The 13,033-nt window shown below is 30.5% G+C and overlaps 1 long non-coding RNA gene across 2 annotated transcripts; it reads right to left on the reverse strand.

Moving 5' to 3' along the window:
* Nucleotides 1–1,632: 1,632 nt before the first annotated feature.
* Nucleotides 1,633–8,409, reverse strand: LOC147064158 (uncharacterized). Of its 2 annotated transcripts, none has more exons than XR_015071980.1 (6): nucleotides 8,259–8,409; nucleotides 6,216–6,373; nucleotides 5,893–6,027; nucleotides 4,397–4,610; nucleotides 3,082–3,226; nucleotides 1,633–2,277 (listed from the first exon to the last, which is right to left on the reverse strand). It is a non-coding gene; the product is annotated as an uncharacterized LOC147064158 (long non-coding RNA). The 2 variants fall into 2 exon arrangements; XR_015071981.1 differs by lacking the exon at nucleotides 8,259–8,409 and adding an exon at nucleotides 6,599–6,721.
* Between the last annotated feature and the right edge of the window lie 4,624 nt (nucleotides 8,410–13,033).

Below are 13,033 nucleotides of genomic sequence, written 5' to 3' on the forward strand. Positions count from 1 at the left end.
AGAATATTAAGAAATCCAACTAACTGTTAAAATGAAAATTTTACATTGAAGCCACCTACCTTTGTTTCCTCTTTTTCTGTCTATTAATGTAAGTACTATTTTTCTGTAGTATTATTATTTTTTCACACATCCTGTTGTGAAAGTATTGAATTTATACTTTTTTACATTCTTTATATGTCAAATAAATAAATTTTAATTTGAATAAAGCGAGATGTAAAGACGTCTTTTCTCATATAGACTCGTTTACCAAGAAATGTAGTAAACCATGTAGGTTGGCCGCGAAGTCACGAAATAAAGTGTTGCTTATTACATACCGAATTACTTGTACGTTTAGTTTTCCACTTGCAGAATCATTAAACATGAAAATAATAACAGTTTTAATATTTTATCATAGAATTATAATGAATTATATTTGGGTGGTTCAAAATAACTATGGATCAAGTCCATCAAAATGGAACCTGGGATATTTGGACCAAAAGTTAAAGCTCCTTTTGTAAAATTCAGGAATGTTTTCGCTGTATATACTTACCATATTTTGATAGTAGATGGATCAATTTAAATAAATAGTCGAAACATAAAATATATTCAGGTTTTATTAATATTAGCAAATTAATGTAAGCAAATACCTCTTTATACTGCTGAATAAACTGTCAAAATGGACATGATTCACATTCAATTTGATGTCTTATCAATACTAGTATTGCCATTTATGTGGAAAATTGTAGAGTTACGATTGTGATATTAACACACACAGGGCTCGAAATGGACCGGAGCGCACCGGAGCGCCGTTCCGGTTCGTGTAATCTGTAAAGTTATCGCTCCGTCTCGTGGTTAAAATATTTTGACCGTCTGAGCTAGATATGCCATATAACAAAAAATCTAGCACATTTATGTTTATAAAATTCCCATAAAATTTGATAACCATGTTAATATCCTCCGAAAATTTTCGAGCGCTCCGGTTCGTAAACTTTTTCATTTCGAGCGCTGAGCACACAAAATAGAAATATGTTCTATCTAACTACCAAAACAAAAAAAAACAAATTTTATGAAAATCGGACTTGATCCATAATTATTATTGTGAACCACCCATTTATAAATCAAATCTAAAGTGGTACTAATATCATGAATTTGAAGATTATCCGATTTCAAGTGACGTGCATGTGTTCGAAATATTATTTAGGTATGGTCCCAATATTGAAGCTCGATTTGATATAAATAAAAAGGATTTCAAGTTATATACATTTATATTTTTATAAAAATCGATGTTTTTTAAGTAAATATAAAAAATAACAAATCTATGAATAAGTTAAAAATATATACGACAAAAGATAGAATTAATAAGCTAAATTTTAATAATAAATACGACCATAAATTATATGTAATAATAAGATGGAGTCCTTTGACAAATTCATTTTTTTTTTACAGTAAGTTTATCTTTTACTTAAAATAAAAAATATTTTTCTTTTTAATGTTTTCATATACATATTTATTAATTAATACAGCTTAAATTTTAAATTGTCAAAAAAATTACTCAAATAATAATTGCAAGCTTCGTATTTTTCCGCTATGTGCCTTAATATGGAAGTTTATATAGAAGTGTCACACAATTTTTTTTTTTTATATTTTTTTATTCAGCTGAAAAAAATATTTAAGATAAAGCCACATCATTATTATCTATAAAAATCTTCATTGGTCGCCAAATATTGAACTTACTATTATTAAATGTTGGACATTTTAAAAACTAGACGAAAAAAATATTTAGTTGCTATTCACAGAAATATCTTAATTTCGGTTATGTTATATTCTTTTGAGTTGTGACGTTTGCTATCCGAAAAGGTGTCTCGTAAATCCTCATGTTTTACTGATGTATCCACTTAAAATGAAGAAGATTGAACGAATACCGGTGACCAAGTTGAGTAAATATACGATTGCGCAAATCAGTTAATAATCAGATAAATGTTTAAATAATGTTTTACCCATATATATTGTGGAATGATGTGAAAACTTTTTTAACACATTTTTCTTTACTTATGTCTATGTCACTCTTATCTTCAGCAGCTCAATTATAATTATTACATTTATATTGTAAAATAAAAACATTATGCTTTTTTCGTTGAGATCAGAATACTCTTTAGATGACCGAGAGAATCAATGTAGTAGTCAGGAATATTCGCTGGGTCAATTGAATGAGCTACATCTTTCAGAGAATTACCTCCTGATAGGACGAACAGCTTTTGAAATCCGCACACCGAAGCAAACCCCATGTCTTGTTCGAGCCTGGAAATATGAAAATATTGATTAATTTTGGCCTTATCATTCATGCGAATTATTTCTAATAGATTTGTCTTGATTTATCTGCTCTGTCTATCCGTCACTGTACCAATTATGTTATGTCTCTTTTACGCATGCAAAAGAGTCTACGTCTTTGTTGTGCGATCGCATAAATATAATACCCACATTGATTCCCTCCCATGCGCGTTACACTTGATTAATTAATAACTTTATTTCGCTCACACACTTCTTAAAACCCATTTGCTGCGGACCTTTTAATTAATATTTAATTACCAGATTTAAATAACATGCTGTGCTCAAAACGCGATATTTAGCTATGGATATTGTTACCCATTATTGCTTATAAAAATAGTATTATTGTAAGATAATATTAATGAGCGCATCGACAATAATGATGAGAGGTGGCACTGCCACCTGGTAGTTTTTCTAGTTTCTAATAAGTAATTATATTTTATATGTGGTAAAAGTCGATCGCCTTTATAATCGATTACGGTTAATTATATAACCAACTTATTTATCAGCTACGTTTGGCGCTAGCCAAATTTACATTTGACGTTCTGTACTTGCGAATAAATTGAATTATTCATTATACACAATACTGAATATTATAATATATGAGATTTAATAATGTTAGATTATTGTAACTAACATAATAAAGTGACAGGGATGTTGACAGATTATTTCATGGTGGGGTATTATTTTGACAAAATATCATAATTATTGTTGAATTTAAGAGAAAGAAAGAGAGAGAGAGCAGGTATGCATGCTGTATATATTTTAATTTCTTACATGTCTCCGATAAAAAGTGTCCGTTGAGGATCAGTGATATTGAATTGTTTGAATACAATTTCTTTCAAAGATTTTGATGGTTTCCCAAAAACCGTTGGAGATCTCCCTGATATATAAGTGATCATTTTTGAGAAATATATTAAATCTGGAACAAAAAAACACAACATGCAGGTACACCATTAATGATGGGTTACAAAAAAATTAAATGATATGTTAATTTTTCTTACATCTTGCTTAGACATTATTTTATATATTTTTTATAGATTTTTTGCATATATTCAGAATTTTTGTCCATAGTAATTATAATACCAAGTACGTACACTAAATAAAATAAACATTTATTGCATATGAACGACACAAATTAGTTTTTATCAAACCAATAAAAAATGATAGGCCTATACTGCCCTTCTAAGGAAGAAGGCAGTAACTGACTCTCACACACTTTCGAGATAAATGACATAATCTGTTTTTTCTCAAACTTTAGTACTGTGCATTAATAAAAAACGGTGGTAATTTTTATTAGTAGGATGTTAAAATACAAACAAAGTAATACTAAACAAGCAGTAACTGCAATGAATTGGTGCAATTACTGCCATTTTGCTAAAAAAATGTATTATTTTAGAAGATGTTTATTTTTTCACTAAGAGTTTTAACTGTATTTTAGTGATAATACTGATTTTAAAGTGAACAGAATATATAGCTTTCAAAATTACCTAACGGATGGCATTCATAACTCAATTTCACAAATTTTGCGAGTTACTGCCTTCTTCCATAGAAGGGCAGTATATTTCTAATTGACTTGCATGATAATATGTATTTATATTAAATTTATCAACTACATGAAGAGAAACATTGCCTTCGTAAGCGATCAATATAAATTTAATTTTTATCTAAATATTCGAAAGTATAAGATGGAAATAAACTATGCACCTCAATGCAAAAGGGTGCATATTGAAGATTCGCGTTCATGTCTTTGACCAATTCTGCCAACGTGTTTTTTTAAACAATATTTTTTTATGTAAGGGTAAATTCTTCATATTTCAATCTCACATATTACATGTTAGGATTCGAGCTATGTCGTTTATCAATGTCGAACATTTATGCACTATCCAAAGCGCAACCATATTAGCGTCGAAAAGTATTTTCAACACAAGAAAATGTTTCAATCCACCACATATATTTTGCTAATTCGAGTAGTTGATAATATAAGCCACAGTCAATTATAGAATTTTAAACAATAACATGTTACTTCGATGGTTTTTTTTATTCGTATCATTATGATTAATTATATATGTATCAATTTACAAATACATACCTGGTAAATTAAAATCGTCTGCAAGAATTCTATAAACTTTATCCTCTGAGTTGACGAGATACATGATTTCAGGGTTTCGAAGTAAATATAGTACCTTAGCAATGGCGTAGTAATTTAAATTTATACTTATATCCAAGACAACTGCACCTATTTCAGGCTCAACTCTCGTTACATTACTTATAAATTCTTCTAGATCTGTAGTATAGAAATTTTCCTGTAAGAGAAAATGAAAATAAATATTATATTGTATTAAAAGCATTTTGAATAGTAATCTATTCTATATACTATATAAAGATAAGCCAAAATCTATGTGTAACGTTTTTTTGTTCATTTTGAATAGTAATCTATTCTATATACTATATAAAGATAAGCCAAAATCTATGTGTAACGTTTTTTTGTTCATTTTGAATAGTAATCTATTCTATATACTATATAAAGATATGCCAAAATCTATATTTAACGTTTTTTTGTTAAGTGTTTTTGTCAAATTCAATTTTTGCCCAAGTACTTACCGTATACCCAAATATATTAATTTCAGTACACATGTACTATAATACAATCAAAAAATATTTGGTGGCCATCCGGTGCTCCGGTACTTCTATTGAGTGACAAATAGTATAAAATATTTCTCAAAGCATAAAAAAAATCCCTGCAAATAGTAGCTGAGGGACCCTATAACAAACTTACTCATTCGTACTTATACAGATAAAATGTCATTACTGCCATAATCAACATTGTTGGGAATTGTGGATTGTTTTGAGGATCGTAAATAAGCAACGTAGTTTTAATATACGATTAACTTTATTTATATTAAACTGCATGAATATTATTATACAGAAAGATCACATTTTATATGCGCGTGTTACAAATAACCGATGAGAACTAAATACTATCACGCCACACACACAGGTGCGGCGTAAGAGGGGGAAGAAGGATCTGTCTCCCTCTTACAAACAATAGTCGGTATCTAGCAGAGTCGCGCAGCGAGCGCTAGATGTATACACGTACTTCTTTATTAAGTTATATTATTCTATTAGACGGCTATCTTTCAATAAACATTAATTACTTTTAGTAAAAATTTCTGATTTATTGTTATAGCACTTTTTCTATAGATATGAAAAAACTGGAAGAGATACCTAGTACTTGATTCTTTCGTACCAAAATATGCATAAATCCAAAACTAAAATGTTGGTAAAGACGACGTACAATGGTCAGACCACAATTTCGGGTCATAATTCAAAACATTCAGTATCTTTTGATTTAAAAAGAAAAACATAAATGCATTGCGTTTGTGGATATTCTTGACCAAAAAATAGATTGACATAATAATACGTCAACAACGAAGAAAATTGACGACATAGGAACTTAGTTACCTTTATTTTTTTGTTTTATATTTATACATTATATTACAGTGACTAGGAAACGGTAAATAAGCATTTTATGTTTTATATAAAAATATTTTAGTCACTATTTAAAGAATCATAAAAATATCTTACTTCAGTGATGTATGAAATTCCAGCGTCATCAAACTGTTGAACAAAATTGGGCATCCCGACAATGTAAGCCTGTTTCGTAAAATTTTGACTCTTCAAAAATTTTATAATCGCCATTGATGGATAAATCAAATCAACCTGAAATACAAGTCGCATTTTTATTAAAATTATTAAAATATTACATATTATAATATATAGTACCTAAGAGCCAGACTACCTTATCGAAAAATACATTAGTGACTAGACAATAAAATGTAACTAATTTTATTGCGCGAATGAATATTTGAATATTTAATAATCTATACATTTTTAAAATAAAGTCTTACTGGATCCAAATCTATTCCTATGCTGTTAAAATCCGATTTAGTTTCTTCTTTAGATTTCCCACTGTTATTTGAAATAAAATGAATTTTCTTTCCCATCTTTTTTAGTTTGCCGATAACTTCTTTCACCCCAGGGATTCTATGAATATTCCATAACACACCTAAAATATACAAACGTATTAATAAACATTCAGATAAAATATACTGACCTACATGATAACATTATATATTTGTCTTGATTTATCTGTCTGTAACGCAGCGAAACACAGCGCAAACACGTACACACACTCTGTTTGCGCATTGAACACGTTGCACGCATTGAGCGCATTAACAAGAATGTTGACGGGTGGCACAATACAAAAGAATATTGGATACGAGTATTATACCCATGTAAAATTCTGCCATTCGACCGATGTCACCCACCAAAGCGTTTGCGCCAAGATTCACAACCGTCTGTGATCCTAATAGATCATCGAAACATGTTCACATTGTATGTTAATTACATCACTGACGACTAATTTATGTACATACACATTGCCGACTCAAGTAGAAAGCCGATACATTCACAACGACTGGTCCTACTTTTTCCGCCCCTCCCGTTGTTGTCTATGTATGAACTGTCATTGCTTGTCATTGTTCTAGTGCTCATACTGACGTGTCTGTCGTGTTCACACAGGGAATGGTTTGATTTGATTTGAATAGATAAGTTACATGATAAATAATACACTAGCATAACCACACCTTCTAAAATAATGTAATGCATAGATCAATGCTACATATTTTTTGAAAATCGATATTACCACCGGTTTATGTGTAAAGGACTAGTCTCACTTTGACAGCTGATGAATAACAGGAATGTACGAGTATATTATTTATTAATAACACTGATAGTTAATATATTTGATTTGAGAATTTTGTATAATTCAATTTGAAACGAGAAAAAGCGAATCAATATGTCAAGCAATCTGGGATTTGATTTTGACAGCTGAAAAGTGGACCACTCGTTGCTTGTGCAAAAAGTTATGCTCACGCTTTGCTAATCTAAAGATGGCGGTGACATACACCATTCACTTGGTAAGTCAATGAGTATTGGTTCATTGACTTACTAATGAGCGCAACATCTGAAAAATAATAGAAGCTTCTTAAACGACCTTGCTTATGCACATTTCATTCTTTATTAAACAAATATGTTAATTTTAAGTTTTAATGATTTTTCCTCTCAATCCTCTTCAATTATTCAAATGTTGGCACTTGGCATCATACGAAGAGCTGATCGCGACCCCTTTTTTTGGTAGCCAAGTACCATGCGACCCCTCACCATATTGGATAAATAGTCATTTTTATTATAATCAGGAAACACACTGAAAATAATCATAAAATAAAATTCTATACACGTGAATTGATTATCATTTGAGTATACCAATCATCTATCACACCAAATTGCATCACACAACCTCATATTTTCAAATGTTAAAATAATGAAATAAAAATAAGACTCAATTGAGACTTCGGAGCTTAATAAAAAAAAATGAAATAAAATAGCACCACATGCATTTTTTTTTACTATTAGAGCAAATTTGTGATATATTATGTTTATCTCACTTAACTAGTCTTGCCGCCATGTCATCACGCCCTGATATATTTATTTCAAAAAAGTTTTAAATTTCAATTAAGTAAGTATAAAAAAAACTTTGGCCACTTAAAATTTTATTGATTGTTGATCGTAGAAAGTTTTTAATTCTTTTCAGTATTTCACAAAATTTAAATGACTTTTTTCCTTTTCCTTATGGGCGACAATAAAGTCTCAATCGACATTTTGTTATATGTGTACTATAGAAAATGAGATGAGTGTTATACATTATGTCCTGCGGCAGGTATATTTGAAAATTGAAGCGCTCTCAAAATCCGAGAACGATGGCAGCTGATCCTGCTGACCACCACCCACACTCACACATGGCCAACCTCTTATCATTATGCAAAATATATATTATTTAATCTATATACAAAGCCGATATTATTTGAATGTTTCCTGTACGGCGAACTTACCATCACAATCTGATACAATTGTGTCAAATGAATTCAAAAACGTTTCTGAATCGGCTGGTGAAAGTGACAACAAGTTTTTCATGGTTTTATTCGATGTTTCGCCATTAATTGATGTCGTGAAAATTAGCACAGCAGTCAAGGCTACCCATTTCTGTAAGATTATAATATAAATTTTATAATAATAACAGCATTATTAATTATTAGGGTGGTCACTTAGGGATACTTGACAAATTATGGGAATGGGTGTACTTGTAGTGACATCAATTATCGTAAATAATAAATGAAAGCTCGAGCGGTAATGCAGTTTACTGCATTTTCATTTGTTTAAAAAAAAAAAAAAAAAATGAGTCATACTTTCACTTTTTATTATTTCCATTTGTTTTCCCACGATGTTATAATAATAACAACATCATCAATTAAAAATTAGAGTAGTGTTTTATTAAATTTTGTGACTTAGGGATACTTGACAAGTCATGGGAATGGATTGATGATTTGTTTTTTCTCACTGATTGGACTTGGATTGTCAAAGGACAACGAATAATATCATGAATTTAGCACGAATATTTTCCAAATACACCGGTCGTGTGAACAAACTAACTTGTGCATCTGTACAAATGCACAATAATTATTTTTACTAGAGGCAAGTAAATACGTCAGTTGTGAGACTGAGACTGATACTGAGACCCTTAAATATAATACTCGTATACGAGTAAGATAATCAATCATTTTTTGAAGTTATACTTCTTTAGGCGCGTTTGGAAAATCAGATCAGAGTGTATTTTTGGCGTGTGACATGTAACACATAATTTATTTTTTCACACAAAAATAAACGCACTCGATTGGATTCGAACCACCGATTGTTCGGTTATCAGCCGAACGCAATACCATAATTACGCCACAATATGATACTCCAATCCTGACGATTATACAGTATAATATTATAGCTAAGAATTGTTCCGTTGCCTAGGCAGCGAATTTATTTCTGTCGGCCATTTGAAATTCTTTACGTTAACAAACTATTAAACGTCATAGTGGCAGTTGTTACTTTAAAAATAAAAACAACGATAAATAATTATATAATGTAGTAATATAAGTTAAAGTGTATAGAAATAAACCAACGGCGTTCCAATAAGCGGTCCTTTTTCTTGAGTGTGTAATTTAACAAGATAATAATTTAGAGCTAGTCGAAGAATCTAGGTTATCACAAGTTTTGTTTTTATTTTGTTACGCCAAAGAAGTATAACTTTTAACGCGCGTACATAAGTACACACACCGTTTTTTTTTTGTATTGTCTGCTTAAAAGGACATTTTCAAGTAAATTCTGCTCCAGATCGTTTTAAAATTAAATGCTTTGCGTAAAAACTGGGCATTTATTTATTTTTAATTGTCACAAAGTAGTGTCTTCCCACTACATCAACTATTCATTTAGTATCATAAGAATATACCAATTAACACCATTTTGAAAGCAGTCCACAAAATCCATTCGCGAAGTCTAGTCACATATTACACAGGTTTTCCAATATTTTACATTTCAGTTAATATGTATCTATTTCAAATACTTTTCGATATTCGTATAATCATTTATAAATTTAAAAAAATGATGAATAGCGATGAAGCAATATTTATAAATTTAAATATATTATAAATCTTGTAAAAAACCGGAATATTCACATTTAAAATACTGTCATCTTATGAAACTAGAATGCAACGTAACTGCACAGGACATAACGTAATTTATTGCCTCAGTAAGAGAAATGTTAATATGGATCTGGTTCGGTCTCTTACTTAGATGAACATTTTTGGTTGATTTAACCAGACTAATCCAGTAAATTCAAGTCATACATTGTAATAAAAACATATTTTATTTCAATTTATCATATACAGCGAGACTATGCAGAATGTACTTATAGACAGCACTAGTTACCAATTTGGTTACGGTAAATATACATTCATAGTTTAAAAATCAATCCCTTATTGTAACACAGTGTTCTTTTAGACATATATTTCTTTCAAAACCCACCTTTTTACTTTATTTAGAAATTGGTATATAATTTGTGTTAGAAATAATATAAATAAATTATAATTGACTAAAAAAACCTACAATTGATTCTGAAAGGAACTCTTTCGATTGTCATAATATTGGACGACGTTTAAAAAGGCTCTCAAAAATGATTGCGAAAAGAAAATTTTCGACTTACAGCACAAAAACCCATAAGGCTATATACTTCAGCTGGGGCACGGTCTAAAACGATCGTGACTACGCGACGCGAAGATTGTGCAAACGACGCCTGCAGAACAAAACATAATTTTGTCATAAAAATTCAACTTGCGTCCATTTAATGTTCTGTTTATTGTTCTATTAGTAACAATAATAATATATTCATTGACATGTTTTCTTTTTCAAGTAAATGGGTAACGTTTTTTAGTCATCTTTACACGATTTAAGAATTAATACCCCCGTCGCCGTCACGAAACAAATTGACGTGTTCACAGCTCGACTTTCGCTCTCGGATTGCCAGCGAGTTCAAAATTTCGTCACACCTATAATTGAAAATTATTTGCCGTTTCACTGAAGTACGCTCTTAAGGAAAAATGGTCTTGAATCTGATTCCGAATAAAAAAAGTTTAATTGGTTGCTCAGAACATAATAAAAATAATTGACTTAATTCGACGCACATAAAAAAATCTCAGTATCGTTTACTATTTTTACAAAATAAATAATATTGTCAACATACTTTAGTATAGTGGGTTTATAAGACATATTAAAATGATATATTAAAATGATAAAATGACATATTAAAATGATAAATAAGACATATTATTATTAAAATGGAAAAAAAGGATTATTTTAAAAATTATTTTATTGCATTGTCCACAAGATATTCATGTGAAAAACACCCTTAAAAGACAAAACGTTACGGTGTTTTTGAGGATATGAAAGAATACGTCATGTATTTTATTATTAAAAGAAAATAGAGTAATACTAACTTTCACTTGTCCCAACATTTTATAGAACTAAGAATACGGTTATTTGAAGAAATATTGCACGCAAAATTATACACCACCGATTATTAACACTAGCCAAAGTAGACTAAGGCGACCATAAAAAATAAAAACATTTATGTATAGTAACTTCTCGACATTAAGACGGGGTTAAATTCCGCAACTATGAACGTAAGTCGAAATGGTCGTAGTCGATACAAAAATAGCAACAAAAAAAATCATTATAACAGTCAAGGATGGTGAATGTTGCGTTGTAAATCTATTGTTGTCTGAGTCTATATTTTCAAATTTTTAATTGCCTCATCAATGTGTCTAAAAAATGTAACTATTTCTTTCAGTCTTAGACTATAGATATATATAGATACAAATAAATTATCACGAACATGTATCAACTTACCTATGAAACGTAATACCATCTTCTTGCTTATCAGTACGGTTATCACATTTTAATACAACACACAGAACCATCTTTTCTACTTAATTAACTAAAAATATTTACCACTGATTTTATGTTTAACAAAAAAAATGTCAATTTTAGCAACACGCGCTCGCATGCTTAGCTATGCAACAAACTAAGATTTGGCGGCGACACCACAGCAAATCATGTCACACATCTGTAAACCTTTTATCTTACTCTAGCGCGTGTCGCAGAGATTATAAAGGTGCCGAATACTTTCTCACTCGCACTTATGCATCGTTTTTGTTCAGGCCTTGCTTCAGTACATTTTTTTGGGTGGTTATTCGTGTTCAACTTCACTTTACATTCTTTTAGCTCCATTACATTTCTTTTCTGCAACTCGTTGTTCTTCAATTTTAATTCAGTCTTGATTTATGACTTCCTCCATATGATTTCCAAAAATTGATATACATATTTGTAGCGATCATGCTACTCTGCCTTAAATTAGTGACACACTTTAATAAGTATAAAATATGTACTGCATTAATATAAGAAGAACAATCGGTGAACTAACACTCCACTCATCGAGTCCGTCACGAGACGTAAGTGCTGCTATTGTCATGAGTTCTTCACTCAAAATAGTACATCCGTTATTCCAGTCGAATCAAATCTTTCAGTGCATCCTTATAATTAATCTCTTGGTCATATCGGTCTCAATAGTACATACATCATTACCTCGCGATTATAATCTCACGTCATCATACTAATTATTGTATTCTATGTAAACTTGTAACGATCAATAAACCCTCAATTCAACTTCCAGATTGAATTGTTGAGTACCTAAATTGTAAAATAATTTTAGCCACATCTTCTATTTCCTTTTCTTTATTAAATTTCATATTGTCATAAAATCTTTAAAAGAGTTTGTTCCATAATATCAGAGTGTTGGAGCGGAGCTCGGAGCAAGAGCACAGAGCACTGGAGCATGGAATTTTACCCGGAGCAGGAGCGGAGCCGGAAATTTGTAGTGCTCCACTGCTCCGGATGTTTTTTTTTTATTTTTAAGTTTTCGTCCTAAAATCCAATGAAAATAGTATATTTTGACACTTTGCAACACTGAAATTATTTGAAATATGTCAAAACTGCCGAGTGATAAATAACCTCACTTTTTTGACAGAAGAGGCAAATAATGAGAGACGATTTGCTGTCGGTTTTGTTTGATAAAATTAATAATAAAAATTATTAAATAATAAAGATTATTTTTAAACTACTTCCAACCGCCCGCCAACAACCGCCCGCGAAGGTCCGCTCCAACGCTCTGCATAATATGACGTTCATACATTTCGTCATAACATTGGACCTTCCTTCAGAGATA

The sequence above is a fragment of the Rhyacophila brunnea genome, unplaced genomic scaffold (genome assembly GCF_057557595.1).
Source record: "Rhyacophila brunnea isolate RB1 unplaced genomic scaffold, BYU_Rbru_1.0 scaffold_8, whole genome shotgun sequence".
In the NCBI taxonomy this organism is placed as follows: domain Eukaryota; kingdom Metazoa; phylum Arthropoda; class Insecta; order Trichoptera; family Rhyacophilidae; genus Rhyacophila; species Rhyacophila brunnea.